Here is a 17,480-nt window from a genome sequence, read left to right as displayed (position 1 = left end):
AGGAAGACTGGAGAGTAGAACCTTCCTCCGAAGGAGGTTCCTTTCTGGATGTACTCGAGGATGGAAGACTCTAGGATGGTTTGACGTGCAGCAGGCAGAGGGCGAGTAGACACAAACTGATCTGGAGGAGACTGGGTAAATTCTATCATGTACCCCCGTAGGATGACCTGAAGCACCCAAGGATCGTGGATAAGGGTGCACCACACCTCTTAAAAACAAGAAAGACGACCTCCCACCGGGATAATGGCCACAGGGAGCAGTGTCCCGTAAAAAGTTCTGTCTCTCCTTCAGGTCCTCTCTAGGACAACTCCGACCAAGGCCCCTCGGGCGGGATCTAAAGCCCCTCCGGGACCGGGAATTCGGACGAGATGATCCATGTCCTCTGCCAGAACTCTCCCGTCTACCTCTTGAAGCTTGGGGAGGTTCTTCCACTTGGTATCCGCGAGTCCCTCCATCAACTCGTCTAGGCCTTGACCGAAGAGTCTCCCAGGTTCAAATGGCAGAGCACAGAGCGCAAACTTGGAAGAGGCGTCAGCCCTCCAAGGCTTTAGCCAAAGGGGACTTCGGTCTGCGGTAGTCAGCGCCATACTTCGGGAGGCTTCGCCCATGTAGTCTGCAGCCGTAAACAGCGAGGACAAGGAGGCTAAGATGTCATCTCTGGGGACTCCGGAATCCACATCCCGCTCAAGCTGGGAGAGGCGGGAGCGAAAGCTATTGGCCACGGAGGTGGAGGCCATGGCTACCGATGCCTGGGCGGCAGCAGCCACGTAGGCCTTCTTCAGAATCCCATCAGAGCGTTGGTCCAGGAGGTCTTGCAAGTTTGACCCGTCCTCCAAAGGGACAATCGTACGCCAAGACAATTTGGCAACTGCCATGTCTACCTTCGGAGGCGGGCCCCACTCATCCTGCTGGGAAGGGGCAACAGGGTATAGTGCCTTGAACACCCTGGAATTGAGATGAGCCTTCTCGGGTTGTTTCCATTGTTCCGACATCAGCTTGCCAGAGCTACATCCACTTGAAATGCCCTCCGGCCCCCAGAGGTGGACGGGGAGGCTTCCCCATCAACATCACGATCGCCTGATCAGATGGACTTCAGCAGATCTCCCATCTTTTCTATGAGGAAAAAGGGTCTGCTGGAATGAGCATCCTCCTCCTCCTCAGATGCCACCAAGACTTCTTCCATATGAAGCCGCTGCAAGGAGGGTAGAGAGAGAGAGAGCGTCTACTCATACTTCTCCTCTTGGAAATGTGGGAAATGGATCCCTGATGTCCTTCAGAGATTCCTCCTGAAAAACACGGAAAAAATAACTATCATATAGTTCTACCCCAAAGGGCCCCTCCCCCCCCCTTGAATACACCTACCATGTATTCCTTCACCCAGACCACAATGTAACGGGTGGATAATTCCTCAGGAGGAGGACCCCTACAGGAATGACAGCAGGAACCACCATAGCCTTAAAAAAAAGAAAAGAGTGGGATCTTTTTTTTTTTTCCTTCACCCCCCTAAACCTCTTCGCAGCCCGTCAACCCCTTCTTACCATCAGGAAGGGGTGTTTCACAATCAGTGCAGGCTAAATGTCTCCTTTTAGAGGAGGGTTTCCAGCGTCTGCGATCGTCTGGAGGAGGGGTAGACGAGGACATGGCGGCACGCGCTAGACCACTCGACTCTACGGAATTTACATTGATCGTCACTAATCACATAAAAGGAACTTGCAAGACCTAGAAGTGTACTTACAGCGACCGACCGACCGCCGATCCGGCTGAGAAGAGTGTAGGTATCACAGGAGTTTCTGGCTGAACAAGATGCACCAGACCACAGCAAAGCCCCACTACAGGATAGGGAGGCAATGACAACAGGAAGGAAGGAAGTTAGTCCGCCTTACTAGAAGGCATTTCTACCTGCTGACTCCGCCCAGGGGGAGAGAGAGAGAAACGCCCAGTGAGGCAAAAAAATACTCCAAAGAGAGAAGGAACTCTCCCCTCTGAAACCAGCCCCTGCAGCCAAGCAAAGCTACTCAGGGGGTGAGCCCCGCGGCCTCCGGAACTAACCAGGCAGCCGAACGTTGCCGCTGAACTACGTCATCCCGGTGCGCCAGCCAACCCTCAGCCAGCCAAGCGTGCTGGAAGTGACGCGGCCGTCACCACACGCCACAGGAGAAAGAAAGGGATGGCCGCCGGAGGGATTTTCCCATACCCGGTGGCCGCCCCAAGACAGAAGTCCCCCCGCTGACGACCAAACCCAGACAACCGGAAGGAGGTGTAGAAGACAGGAGGTAAAACCCAACCTGCCCAGAGAGGACACAAGGTCCTCCCACCTGTCCTACCGTCCACAGGACAGAAAAAACACGCAGGTGGGAGGTCCTTGTGCCCTCTTATAGGGCCAGGTTGTGATTGGTTAATTAATTAAAAATTCCATCTGTCCTACCAGCACACAGGGGCAGAATACCCAACTTGTGCTGCTGTATGACGTCAGGGAAAAGAAATTTATTCCTGACTCCAAATCTGGCAATCCGTATAAAACCCCCGAAACACCTCGTGTAGCCAAAAGATTAAAACACATAACTGGTATTTTTTTCTTTTCTAGAAAGTCATCCAGGTTCTTTTATACTTGTCATAAATCAGCACAACCCGTGGCAGTGACCGCCATAGTCCGACTGTAAAGAATCTATGATGTCTCTGAAATGTTCTGTCCTCTACGTGTAGAAAAAGTCCCCTTGTCACTGTCACCGGTCTAGGTGTAGAGGACGTCCCCTTGTCACCGGTCTAGGTGTAGAGGACGTCCCCTTGTCACTGGTCTAGGTGTAGAGGACGTCCCCTTATCACTGTCACCGGTCTAGGTGTAGAGGGCGTCCCCTTGTCACCGGTCTAGGTGTAGAGGACGTCCCCTTGTCACTGTCACTGGTCTAGGTGTAGAGGACGTCCCCTTATCACTGTCACCGGTCTAGGTGTAGAGGCCGTCCCATTGTCACTGGCCTAGGTGTAGAGGACGTCCCCTTGTTACTGGTCTAGGTGTAGAGGACGTCCCCTTGTCACCAGTCTAAGTGTAGAGAACGTCCCCTTGTCACTGGTCTAGGTGTAGAGGACGTCCCCTTGTCACTGTCACCGGTCTAGGTGTAGAGGACGTCCCCTTGTTACTGGTCTAGGTGTAGAGGACGTCCCCTTGTCACTGTCACTAGTCTAGGTGTAGAGGACGTCCCCTTGTCACTGGTCTAGGTGTAGAGAACGTCCCCTTGTCACTGTTACCGGTCTAAGTGTAGAGGACGTCCCCTTATAACTGTCACCATTCTAGGTGTAGAGAACGTCCCCTTGTCACTGTCACTAGTCTAGGTGTAGAGGACGTCCCCTTGTCACTGGTCTAGGTGTAGTGGACGTCCCCTTGTCACCGGCTTAGGTGCAGAGGACGTCCCCTTGTCACTGTCACTGGTCTAGTTGTAGAAGACGTCCCCTTGTCACCGGTCTAGGTGTAGAGGACGTCCCCTTGTCACTGTTACCAGTCTAAGTGTAGAGGACGTCCCCTTGTCACTGTCACCGGTCTAGGTGTAGAGGACGTCCCCTTGTCACTGTCACTGGTCTAGTTGTAGAAGACGTCCCCTTGTCACCCGTCTAGGTGTAGAGGACGCCCCCTTGTCACTGTCACCAGTCTAGGTGTAGAGGACGTCCCTTTGTCACTGGACTAGGTGTAGAGAATGTCCCCCTGTCACCGGTCTAGGTGTAGAGGATGTCCCCTTGTCACTGTCACTGGCCTAGGTGTAGAGAACGTCCCCCTGTCACAGTCACCGGTCTAGAGAACGTCCCCTTGTCACTGTCACTTATCTAGATGTAGAGGACGTCCCCTTGTCACTGTCACCGGTCTAGGTGTAGAGAACGTCCCCTTGTCACTGTCACTGGTCTAGGTGTAGAGGACGTCCCCTTGTCACTGTCACCGGTCTAGGTGTAGAGAACGTCCCCTTGTCACTGTCACTGGTCTAGGTGTAGAGGACGTCCCCTTGTCACTGTCACCGGTCTAGGTGTAGAGGACGTCCCCTTGTTACTGGTCTAGGTGTAGAGGACGTCCCCTTGTCACTGTCACTAGTCTAGGTGTAGAGGACGTCCCCTTGTCACTGGTCTAGGTGTAGAGAACGTCCCCTTGTCACTGTTACCGGTCTAAGTGTAGAGGACGTCCCCTTATAACTGTCACCATTCTAGGTGTAGAGAACGTCCCCTTGTCACTGTCACTAGTCTAGGTGTAGAGGACGTCCCCTTGTCACTGGTCTAGGTGTAGTGGACGTCCCCTTGTCACCGGCTTAGGTGCAGAGGACGTCCCCTTGTCACTGTCACTGGTCTAGTTGTAGAAGACGTCCCCTTGTCACCGGTCTAGGTGTAGAGGACGTCCCCTTGTCACTGTTACCAGTCTAAGTGTAGAGGACGTCCCCTTGTCACTGTCACCGGTCTAGGTGTAGAGGACGTCCCCTTGTCACTGTCACTGGTCTAGTTGTAGAAGACGTCCCCTTGTCACCCGTCTAGGTGTAGAGGACGCCCCCTTGTCACTGTCACCAGTCTAGGTGTAGAGGACGTCCCTTTGTCACTGGACTAGGTGTATGTCCCCCTGTCACCGGTCTAGGTGTAGAGGATGTCCCCTTGTCACTGTCACTGGCCTAGGTGTAGAGAACGTCCCCCTGTCACTGTCACCGGTCTAGAGAACGTCCCCCTGTCACTGTCACCGGTCTAGAGAACGTCCCCTTGTCACTGTCACTTATCTAGATGTAGAGGACGTCCCCTTGTCACTGTCACCGGTCTAGGTGTAGAGAACGTCCCCTTGTCACTGTCACTGGTCTAGGTGTAGAGGACGTCCCCTTGTCACTGTCACCGGTCTAGGTGTAGAGAACGTCCCCTTGTCACTGTCACTGGTCTAGGTGTAGAGGACGTCCCCTTGTCACTGTCACCGGTCTAGGTGTAGAGGACGTCCCCTTGTTACTGGTCTAGGTGTAGAGGACGTCCCCTTGTCACTGTCACTAGTCTAGGTGTAGAGGACGTCCCCTTGTCACTGGTCTAGGTGTAGAGAACGTCCCCTTGTCACTGTTACCGGTCTAAGTGTAGAGGACGTCCCCTTATAACTGTCACCATTCTAGGTGTAGAGAACGTCCCCTTGTCACTGTCACTAGTCTAGGTGTAGAGGACGTCCCCTTGTCACTGGTCTAGGTGTAGTGGACGTCCCCTTGTCACCGGCTTAGGTGCAGAGGACGTCCCCTTGTCACTGTCACTGGTCTAGTTGTAGAAGACGTCCCCTTGCCACCGGTCTAGGTGTAGAGGACGTCCCCTTGTCACTGTCACCGGTTTAGCTGTAGAGGACGTCCCCTTGTCACTGTCACTGGTCTAGGTGTAGAGAATGTCCCCTTGTCAATGTCACCGGTCTAAGTGTAGAGGACGTCCCCTTGTCACTGGTCTAGGTGTAGAGGACGTCCCCTTGTCACTGTCACTAGTCTAGGTGTAGAGGACTTCCCCTTGTCACTGGTCCACCTGTAGAGGACATCCCCTTGTCACTGGTGTAGGTGTAGTGGACGTCCCCTTGTCACCGGCCTAGGTGTAGAGGACGTCCCCTTGTCACTGTCACCAGTCTAGGTGTAGAAGACGTCCCCTTGTCACTGGTCTAGGTGTAGAGGACGTCCCCTTGTCACCGCCCTAGGTGTGGAGGACGTCTCCTTGTCACTGTTACCGGTCTAGGTGTAGAGGACGTCCCCTTGTCACTGTTACCGGTCTAGGTGTAGAGGACGTCCCCTTGTCACTGTCACCAGTTTAGGTGTAGAGGACGTCCCCTTGTCACTGGTCTAGGTGTAGTGGACGTCCCCTTGTCACCAGCTTAAGTGTAGAGGACGTCCCCTTGTCACTGTCACTGGTCTAAGTGTAGAGGACGTCCCCTTGTCACTGTCACCGGTCTAGGTGTAGAGGACGTCCCCTTGTCACTGGTCTAAGTGTAGAGGACGTCCCCTTGTCACTGTCACCGGTCTAGGTGTAGAGAACGTCCCCTTGTCACTGTTACCGGTCTAGGTGTAGAGGACGTCCCCTTGTCACTGTCACCGGTCTAGGTGTAGAGGACGTCCCCTTGTCACTGTTACCGGTCTAGGTGTAGAGAACGTCCCCTTGGCACTGTCACCGGTCTAGGTGTAGTGGACGTCCCCTTGTCACCAGCTTAGGTGTAGAGGACGTCCCCTTGTCACTGGTCTAGTTGTAGAAGACGTCCCCTTGTCACCGGTCTAGGTGTAGAGGACGTCCCCTTGTCACTGTGACCAGTCTAGGTGTAGAAGACGTCCCCTTGTCACTGGTCTAGAGGACGTCCCCTTGTCACCGCCCTAGGTGTGGAGGACGTCTCTTTGTCACTGTTACCGGTCTAGGTATAGAGAACGTCCCCTTGTCACTGTCACCGGTCTAAGTGTAGAGGACGTCCCCTTGTCACTGTTACCGGTCTAGGTGTAGAGAACGTCCCCTTGTCACTGTTACCGGTCTAGGTGTAGAGGACGTCCCCTTGTCACTGTTACCGGTCTAGGTGTAGAGGACGTCCCCTTGTCACTGTCACCGGTCTAGGTGTAGAGAACGTCCCCTTGTCACTGGTCCACGTGTACAGTACATCCCCTTGTCACTGGTCTAGGTGTAGTGGACGTCCCCTTGTCACCAGCTTAGGTGTAGAGGACGTCCCCTTGTCACTGGTCTAGTTGTAGAAGACGTCCCCTTGTCACCGGTCTAGGTGTAGAGGACGTCCCCTTGTCACTGTCACCAGTCTAGGTGTAGAAGACGTCCCCTTGTCACTGGTCTAGGTGTAGAGGACGTCCCCTTGTCACTGGTCTAGGTGTAGAGGACGTCCCCTTGTCACCGCCCTAGGTGTGGAGGACGTCTCCTTGTCACTGTTACCGGTCTAGGTGTAGAGAACGTCCCCTTGTCACTGTCACCGGTCTAAGTGTAGAGGACGTCCCCTTGTCACTGTTACCGATCTAGGTGTAGAGGACGTCCCCTTGTCACTGTTACCGGTCTAGGTGTAGAGGACGTCCCCTTGTCACTGTTACCGGTCTAGGTGTAGAGGACGTCCCCTTGTCACTGTCACCAGTTTAGGTGTAGAGGACGTCCCCTTGTCACTGGTCTAGGTGTAGTGGACGTCCCCTTGTCACCAGCTTAAGTGTAGAGGACGTCCCCTTGTCACTGTCACTGGTCTAAGTGTAGAGGACGTCCCCTTGTCACTGTCACCGGTCTAGGTGTAGAGGACGTCCCTTTGTCACTGTTACCGGTCTAGGTGTAGAGGACGTCCCCTTGTCACCAGCTTAGGTGTAGAGGACGTCCCCTTGTCACTGGTCTAGTTGTAGAAGACGTCCCCTTGTCACCGGTCTAGGTGTAGAGGACGTGCCCTTGTCACTGTTACCGGTCTAGGTGTAGAGGACGTCACATTGTCACTGTCACCGGTCTAGGTGTAGAGGACGTCCCTTTGTCACTGGCCTAGGTGTAGAGAACGTCCCCTTGTCACTGTCACCGGTCTAAGTGTAGCGGACGTCCCCTTGTCACTGGCCTAGGTGTAGAGGACGTCCACTTGTCACTATCACTGGTCTAGGTGTAGAGAACATCCCCCTGTCACCGGTCTAGGTGTAGAGGACGTCCCCTTGTCACTGTCCTAGGTGTAGAGAACGTCCCCCTGTCACTGTCACCGGTCTAGGTGTAGAGAACGTCCCCTTGTCACTGTCACCGGTCTAGGTGTAGAGAACGTCCCCTTCTCATTGTCACTTATTTAGGTGTAGAGGACATCCCCTTCTCACTGTCACCAGTCTAGGTGTAGAGAACGTCCCCTTGTCACTGTCACCGGTCTATGTGTAGAGGACGTCCCCTTGTCACTGTCACCGGTCTAGGTGTAGAGGACGTCCCCTTGTCACTGTATCCGGTCTATGTGTAGAGGACGTCCCCTTGTCACTGTCACCGGTCTAGGTGTAGAGGATGTCCCCTTGTCACTGGTCTAGGTGTAGAGGAGGTTCCCTTGTCATTGTCACCGGTCTAGGTGTAGAGGACGTCCCCTTGTCACTGGTCTAGGTGTAGAGGAGGTCCCCTTGTCACTGTCACCGGTCTAGGTGTAGAGGACGTCCCCTTGTCACTGGTCTAGGTGTAGAGGAGGTCCCCTTGTCACTGGTCTAGGTGTAGAGGAGGTCCCCTTGTCACTGTCACCGGTCTAGGTGTAGAGGACGTCCCCTTGTTACTGTTCTAGGTGTAGAGGACGTCCCCTTGTCACTGTCACCAGTCTAGGTGTAGAGGACGTCCCCTTGTCACTGTCACTGGTCTAGGTGTAGAGGACGTCCCCTTGTCACTGGTCTAGGTGTAGAGCACGTCCCCTTGTCACTGTCACTGATCTAGGTGTAGAGGACGTCCCCTTGTCACTGTCACTGATCTAGGTGTAGAGGACGTCCCCTTGTCACTGTCACTGGTCTAGGTGTAGAGGACGTCCCCTTGTCACTGGTCTAGGTGTAGAGGACGTCCCCTTGTCACTGTCACTGATCTAGGTGTAGAGGACGTCCCCTTGTCACTGTCACTGGTCTAGGTGTAGAGGACGTCCCCTTGTAACTGTCACCGGTCTAGGTGTAGAGGACGTCCCCTTGTCACTGTCACCGGTTTAGGTGTAGAGGACGTCCCCTTGTCACTGTCACTGGTCTAGGTGTAGAGAATGTCCCCTTGTCAATGTCACCGGTCTAAGTGTAGAGGACGTCCCCTTGTCACCGGTCTAAGTGTAGAGGACGTCCCCTTGTCACTGGTCTAGGTGTAGAGGACGTCCCCTTGTCACTGTCACTAGTCTAGGTGTAGAGGACTTCCCCTTGTCACTGGTCCACCTGTAGAGGACATCCCCTTGTCACTGGTGTAGGTGTAGTGGACGTCCCCTTGTCACCGGCCTAGGTGTAGAGGACGTCCCCTTGTCACTGTCACCGGTCTAGGTGTAGAAGACGTCCCCTTGTCACTGGTCTAGGTGTAGAGGACGTCCCCTTGTCACCGCCCTAGGTGTGGAGGACGTCCCCTTGTCACTGTTACCGGTCTAGGTGTAGAGAACGTCCCCTTGTCACTGTCACCGGTCTAAGTGTAGAGGACGTCCCCTTGTCACTGTTACCGGTCTAGGTGTAGAGGACGTCCCCTTGTCACTGTTACCGGTCTAGGTGTAGAGGACGTCCCCTTGTCACTGTTACCGGTCTAGGTGTAGAGGACGTCCCCTTGTCACTGTCACCAGTTTAGGTGTAGAGGACGTCCCCTTGTCACTGGTCTAGGTGTACTGGACGTCCCCTTGTCACCAGCTTAAGTGTAGAGGACGTCCCCTTGTCACTGTCACTGGTCTAAGTGTAGAGGACGTCCCCTTGTCACTGTCACCGGTCTAGGTGTAGAGGACGTCCCTTTGTAACTGTTACCGGTCTAGGTGTAGAGGACGTCCCCTTGTCACCAGCTTAGGTGTAGAGGACGTCCGCTTGTCACTGTCACTGGTCTAAGTGTAGAGGACGTCCCCTTGTCACTGTCACCGGTCTAGGTGTAGAGGACGTCCCCTTGTCACTGTTACCGGTCTAGGTGTAGAGAACGTCCCCTTGGCACTGTCACCGGTCTAGGTGTAGAGGACGTCCCCTTGTCACTGTTACCGGTCTAGGTGTAGAGGACGTCCCCTTGTCACTGTTACCGGTCTAGGTGTAGAGGACGTCCCCTTGTCACTGTCACCGGTCTAGGTGTAGAGAACGTCCCCTTGTCACTGTTCCATGTGTACAGTACATCCCCTTGTCACTGGTCTAGGTGTAGTGGACGTCCCCTTGTCACCAGCTTAGGTGTAGAGGACGTCCCCTTGTCACTGGTCTAGTTGTAGAAGACGTCCCCTTGTCACCGGTCTAGGTGTAGAGGACGTCCCCTTGTCACTGTTACTGGTCTAGGTGTAGAGGACGTCCCTTTGTCACTGGCCTAGGTGTAGAGAACGTCCCCTTGTCACTGTCACCGGTCTAAGTGTAGAGGACGTCCCCTTGTCACTGGCCTAGGTGTAGAGGACGTCCACGTGTCACTATCACTGGCCTAGGTGTAGAGAACGTCCCCCTGTCACCGGTCTAGGTGTAGAGGACGTCCCCTTTTCACTGTCCTAGGTGTAGAGAACGTCCCCCTGTCACTGTCACCGGTCTAGGTGTAAAGGACGTCCCTTTGTCACTGGCCTAGGTGTAGAGAACGTCCCCTTGTCACTGTCACCGGTCTAGGTGTAGAGAACGTCCCCTTCTCATTGTCACCAGTCTAGGTGTAGAGGACGTCCCCTTGTCACCGTCACCGGTCTATGTGTAGAGGACGTCCCCTTGTCACTGTCACCGGTCTAGGTGTAGAGGACGTCCCCTTGTCACTGGTCTACATGTAGAGGACGTCCCCTTGTCACCGGTCTAGGTGTAGAGGATGTCCCCTTGTCACTGTCACCGGTCTAGGTGTAGAGGATGTCCCCTTGTCACTGTCACTGGTCTAGGTGTAGAGGACGTCTCCTTGTCACTGTCACTGATCTAGTTGTAGAGGACGTCCCCTTGTCACTGTCCCTGGTCTAGGTGTAGAGGACGTCTCCATGTCACTGTCACCGGTCTAGGTGTAGAGGATGTCCCCTTGTCACTGGTCTAGGTGTAGAGGAGGTTCCCTTGTCATTGTCACCGGTCTAGGCGTAGAGGACGTCCCCTTGTCACTGGTCTAGGTGTAGAGGACGTCCCCTTGTCACTGTCCCTGGTCTAGGTGTAGAGGAGGTCCCCTTGTCACTGTCACTGGTCTAGGTGTAGAGGACGTCCTCTTGTCACTGGTCTAGGTGTAGAGGACGTCCCCTTGTCACTGTCACCAGTCTAGGTGTAGAGGAGGTCCCCTTGTCACTGTCACCGGTCTAGGTGTAGAGGACGTCCCCTTGTCACTGTCACTGGTCTAGGTGTAGAGGACGTCCTCTTGTCACTGTTCTAGGTGTAGAGGACGTCCCCTTGTCACTGTCACCGGTCTAGGTGTAGAGGATGTCCCCTTGTTACTGTTCTAGGTGTAGAGGACGTCCCCTTGTCACTGTCACCAGTCTAGGTGTAGAGGACGTCCCCTTGTCACTGTCACTGGTCTAGGTGTAGAGGACGTCCCCTTGTCACTGGTCTAGGTGTAGAGGACGTCCCCTTGTCACTGGTCTAGGTGTAGAGGACGTCCCCTTGTCACTGTCACTGGTCTAGGTGTAGAGGACGTCCCCTTGTCACTGTCACCTGTCTAGGTGTAGAGGACGTCCCCTTGTCACTGGTCTAGGTGTAGAGGACGTCCCCTTGTCACTGTCACTGATCTAGGTGTAGAGAACGTCCCCCTGTCACTGTCACCGGTCTAGGTGTAAAGGACGTCCCTTTGTCACTGGCCTAGGTGTAGAGAACGTCCCCTTGTCACTGTCACCGGTCTAGGTGTAGAGAACGTCCCCTTCTCATTGTCACCAGTCTAGGTGTAGAGGATGTCCCCTTGTCACCGTCACCGGTCTATGTGTAGAGGACGTCCCCTTGTCACTGTCACCGGTCTAGGTGTAGAGGACGTCCCCTTGTCACTGGTCTACATGTAGAGGACGTCCCCTTGTCACCGGTCTAGGTGTAGAGGATGTCCCCTTGTCACTGTCACCGGTCTAGGTGTAGAGGATGTCCCCTTGTCACTGTCACTGGTCTAGGTGTAGAGGACGTCTCCTTGTCACTGTCACTGATCTAGTTGTAGAGGACGTCCCCTTGTCACTGTCCCTGGTCTAGGTGTAGAGGACGTCTCCATGTCACTGTCACCGGTCTAGGTGTAGAGGATGTCCCCTTGTCACTGGTCTAGGTGTAGAGGAGGTTCCCTTGTCATTGTCACCGGTCTAGGCGTAGAGGACGTCCCCTTGTCACTGGTCTAGGTGTAGAGGACGTCCCCTTGTCACTGTCCCTGGTCTAGGTGTAGAGGAGGTCCCCTTGTCACTGTCACTGGTCTAGGTGTAGAGGACGTCCTCTTGTCACTGGTCTAGGTGTAGAGGACGTCCCCTTGTCACTGTCACCAGTCTAGGTGTAGAGGAGGTCCCCTTGTCACTGTCACCGGTCTAGGTGTAGAGGACGTCCCCTTGTCACTGTCACTGGTCTAGGTGTAGAGGACGTCCTCTTGTCACTGTTCTAGGTGTAGAGGACGTCCCCTTGTCACTGTCACCGGTCTAGGTGTAGAGGATGTCCCCTTGTTACTGTTCTAGGTGTAGAGGACGTCCCCTTGTCACTGTCACCAGTCTAGGTGTAGAGGACGTCCCCTTGTCACTGTCACTGGTCTAGGTGTAGAGGACGTCCCCTTGTCACTGGTCTAGGTGTAGAGGACGTCCCCTTGTCACTGGTCTAGGTGTAGAGGACGTCCCCTTGTCACTGTCACTGGTCTAGGTGTAGAGGACGTCCCCTTGTCACTGTCACCTGTCTAGGTGTAGAGGACGTCCCCTTGTCACTGGTCTAGGTGTAGAGGACGTCCCCTTGTCACTGTCACTGATCTAGGTGTAGAGGACGTCCCCTTGTCACTGTCACTGATCTAGGTGTAGAGGACGTCCCCTTGTCACTGTCACTGATCTAGGTGTAGAGGACGTCCCCTTGTCACTGTCACTGATCTAGGTGTAGAGGACGTCCCCTTGTCACTGTCACTGGTCTAGGTGTAGAGGATGTCCCCTTGTCACTGGTCTAGGTGTAGAGGACGTCCCCTTGTCACTGTCACTGATCCAGGTGTAGAGGACGTCCCCTTGTCACTGTCACCGGTCTAGGTGTAGAGGAAATCTCCTTATCACTGTCACCGGTCTAGGTGTAGAAGATCTCCATATACTACACTACACAGGAGAGAGAAAGAAAAAGAGCAGTTGTACTGTGCAGTGTCCCTATATACAGAATAAGAGAAGTTGTACTGTGCTGATGTATATAATACGTAAGAATGAATATTGTAGAACACGTCTTACGTTACACATGAGCAGAGTCTGGAGCACTACAAGTACCAGCAGTATATAGCCTGGTTATATAATGAGCAGGACATGAGAACTGGAGAGATGACAGAGGGTCAGTTGTCAGCAGGTGTCGGGGGGAGGGGCTGCTAGACATGAGGTCAGGGTTCCTGCGTCTTAGTGAAGCTTCTTCTACATTCCAGAAGTCTGAGCTCACCCCAGAGACGCCCCGAGCCAGGACAACAACAACCAGGGGCGAGACATACCCCCCCGAGAAGAGGGAAAAGTACCCAATGTCCTGCCCCGAAATGTACCCAAATATCCTGAGGTCAGAGAGAAATCAAGTCACCTCTCACCCTCTGTCATTCTCCTTCATGGCAACAACACTATGTATCTAATCCTATCCTGTGTGATACTGTATACTGAGCTGTATCTAATCCTATCCTGTGTGATACTGTATACTGAGCTGAATCTAATCCTATCCTGTGTGATACAGTATACTGAGCTGTGTATCTAATCCTATCCTGTGTGATACTGTATACTGAGCTGTATCTAATCCTATCCTGTGTGATGCTGTATACTGAGCTGTATCTAATCCTATCCTGTGTGATACTGTATACTGAGCTGTGTATCTAATCCTATCCTGTGTGATACTGTATACTGAGCTGTGTATCTAATCCTATCCTGTGTGATACTGTATACTGAGCTGTGTATCTAATCCTATCCTGTGTGATACTGTATACTGAGCTGTGTATCTAATCCTATCCTGTGTGATACTGTATACTGAGCTGTGTATCTAATCCTATCCTGTGTGATACTGTATACTGAGCTGTGTATCTAATCCTATCCTGTGTGATACTGTATACTGAGCTGTATCTAATCCTATCCTGTGTGATACTGTATACTGAGCTGTATCTAATCCTATCCTGTGTGATACTGTCTGCTGAGCTGTGTATCTAATCCTATCCTGTGTGATACTGTATACTGAGCCGTGTATCTAATCCTATCCCGTGTGATACTGTATACTGAGCTGTGTATCTAATACTATCCCGTGTGATACTGTATACTGAGCTGTGTATCTAATCCTATCCTGTGTGATACTGTATACAGAGCTGTGTATCTAATCCTATCCTGTGTGATACTGTATACTGAGCTGTGTATCTAATCCTATCCTGTGTGATACTGTATACTGAGCTGTGTATCTAATCCTATCCTGTGTGATACTGTATACTGAGCTGTGTATCTAATCCTATCCTGTGTGATACTGTATACTGAGCTGTGTATCTAATCCTATCCTGTGTGATACTGTATACTGAGCTGTGTATCTAATCCTATCCTGTGTGATACTGTATACTGAGCTGTGTATCTAATCCTATCCTGTGTGATACTGTATATTGAGCTGTGTATCTAATCCTATCCTGTGTGATACTGTATACTGAGCTGTGCATCTCATCCTATCCTGTGTGATACTGTATACTGCGCTGTGTATCTAATCCTATCCTGTGTGATACTGTATACTGAGCTGTGTATCTAATCCTATCCTGTGTGATACTGTATACTGAGCTGTATCTAGTCCTATCCTGTGTGATACTGTATACTGAGCTGTGTATCTAATCCTATCCTGTGTGATACTGTATACTGAGCCGTGTATCTAATCCTATCCCGTGTGATACTGTATACTGAGCTGTATATCTAATCCTATCCTGTGTGATACTGTATACTGAGCCGTGTATCTAATCCTATCCTGTGTGATACTGTATACTGAGCCGTGTATCTAATCCTATCCTGTGTGATACTGTATACTGAGCTGTATATCTAATCCTATCCTGTGTGATACTGTATACTGAGCCGTGTATCTAATCCTATCCTGTGTGATACTGTATACTGAGCTGTATCTAATCCTATCCTGTGTGATACTGTATACAGAGCCGTGTATCTAATCCTATCCTGTGTGATACTGTATACTGAGCTGTGTATCTAATCCTATCCTGTGTGATACTGTATACAGAGCCGTGTATCTAATCCTATCCTGTGTGATACTGTATACTGAGCTGTGTATCTAATCCTATCCTGTGTGATACCGTATACTGAGCCGTGTATCTAATCCTATCCTGTGTGATACTGTATACTGAGCCGTGTATCTAATCCTATCCTGTGTGATACTGTATACTGAGCTGTGTATCTAATCCTATCCTGTGTGATACTGTATACAGAGCCGTGTATCTAATCCTATCCTGTGTGATACTGTATACTGAGCTGTGTATCTAATCCTATCCTGTGTGATACTGTATACTGAGCTGTGTATAATCTAATCCTATCCTGTGTGATACTGTATACTGAGCTGTGTATCTAATCCTATCCTGTGTGATACTGTATACTGAGCTGTGTATAATCTAATCCTATCCTGTGTGATACGGTATACTGAGCTGTGTATCTAATCCTATCCTGTGTGATACTGTATACTGAGCTGTGTATCTAATCCTATCCTGTGTGATACTGTATACTGAGCTGTGTATCTAATCCTATCCTGTGTGATACTGTATACTGAGCTGTGTATCTAATCCTATCCTGTGTGATACTGTATACTGAGCCGTGTATCTAATCCTATCCTGTGTGATACTGTATACTGAGCTGTGTCTAATCCTATCCTGTGTGATACTGTATACTGAGCTGTGTATCTAATCCTATCCTGTGTGATACTGTATACTGAGCGGTGTATCTAATCCTATCCTGTGTGATACTGTATACTGAGCTGTGTATCTAATCCTATCCTGTGTGATACTGTATACTGAGCCATGTATCTAATCCTATCCTGTGTGATACTGTATACTGAGCCGTGTATCTAATCCTATCCTGTGTGATACTGTATACTGAGCGGTGTATCTAATCCTATCCTGTGTGATACTGTATACTGAGCTGTGTATCTAATCCTATCCTGTGTGATACTGTATACTGAGCCATGTATCTAATCCTATCCTGTGTGATACTGTATACTGAGCTGTGTATAATCTAATCCTATCCTGTGTGATACTGTATACTGAGCTGTGTATCTAATCCTATCCTGTGTGATACTGTATACTGAGCCATGTATCTAATCCTATCCTGTGTGATACTGTATACTGAGCTGTGTATCTAATCCTATCCTGTGTGATACTGTATACTGAGCTGTGTATCTAATCCTATCCTGTGTGATACTGTATACTGAGCCGTGTATCTAATCCTATCCTGTGTGATACTGTATACTGAGCTGTGTCTAATCCTATCCTGTGTGATACTGTATACTGAGCTGTGTATCTAATCCTATCCTGTGTGATACTGTATACTGAGCGGTGTATCTAATCCTATCCTGTGTGATACTGTATACTGAGCTGTGTATCTAATCCTATCCTGTGTGATACTGTATACTGAGCCATGTATCTAATCCTATCCTGTGTGATACTGTATACTGAGCCGTGTATCTAATCCTATCCTGTGTGATACTGTATACTGAGCGGTGTATCTAATCCTATCCTGTGTGATACTGTATACTGAGCTGTGTATCTAATCCTATCCTGTGTGATACTGTATACTGAGCCATGTATCTAATCCTATCCTGTGTGATACTGTATACTGAGCTGTGTATAATCTAATCCTATCCTGTGTGATACTGTATACTGAGCTGTGTATCTAATCCTATCCTGTGTGATACTGTATACTGAGCCATGTATCTAATCCTATCCTGTGTGATACTGTATACTGAGCTGTGTATCTAATCCTATCCTGTGCTGTAACACTACATCTCCCACAATGCCGCACATCTCGCTGGAGGTGACAGAACTTCTGACTTGGCTCCTGGTGAGACATTCTCTGGTCACTCGGTGACAAATCGCAGCGGAAATCTGGAGCCGCCATTACTGTAAATGTATAATTATATAGATGGGAACTTCAAAGGAAGAACCGGAAACAGGCGATCACCGGGATGATAGTCACCGATTACACCGGACAGGAGAAGTGGTACTGTGCAGTGTCCATATATACAGGACAGGAGAAGTGGTACTGTGCAGTGTATATATATACAGGATAAGAGAAGTAGTACTGTGCAGTGTATATATATACAGTATAAGAGAAGTAGTACTGTGCAGTGTCTATATATACAGGATAAGAGAAGTGGTACTGTGCAGTGTATATATATACAGGATAAGAGAAGTAGTACTGTGCAGTGTATATATATACAGTATAAGAGAAGTAGTACTGTGCAGTGTCTATATATACAGGATAAGAGAAGTGGTACTGTGCAGTGTATATATATACACAGGATAAGAGAAGTGGTACTGTGCAGTGTCTATATATACAGTATAAGAGAAGTGGTACTGTGCAGTGTCTATATATACAGTATAAGAGAAGTAGTACTGTGCAGTGTATATATATACAGTATAAGAGAAGTAGTACTGTGCAGTGTCTATATATACAGGATAAGAGAAGTGGTACTGTGCAGTGTATATATATACAGGATAAGAGAAGTGGTACTGTGCAGTGTCTATATATACAGTATAAGAGAAGTGGTACTGTGCAGTGTATATATATACAGGATAAG

The sequence above is a fragment of the Leptodactylus fuscus genome (genome assembly GCF_031893055.1).
Source record: "Leptodactylus fuscus isolate aLepFus1 chromosome 7 unlocalized genomic scaffold, aLepFus1.hap2 SUPER_7_unloc_1, whole genome shotgun sequence".
In the NCBI taxonomy this organism is placed as follows: Eukaryota; Metazoa; Chordata; class Amphibia; order Anura; family Leptodactylidae; genus Leptodactylus; species Leptodactylus fuscus.
The sequence above is the reverse complement of the archived record's forward strand: the minus strand, read 5'-3'. Positions refer to the sequence as shown.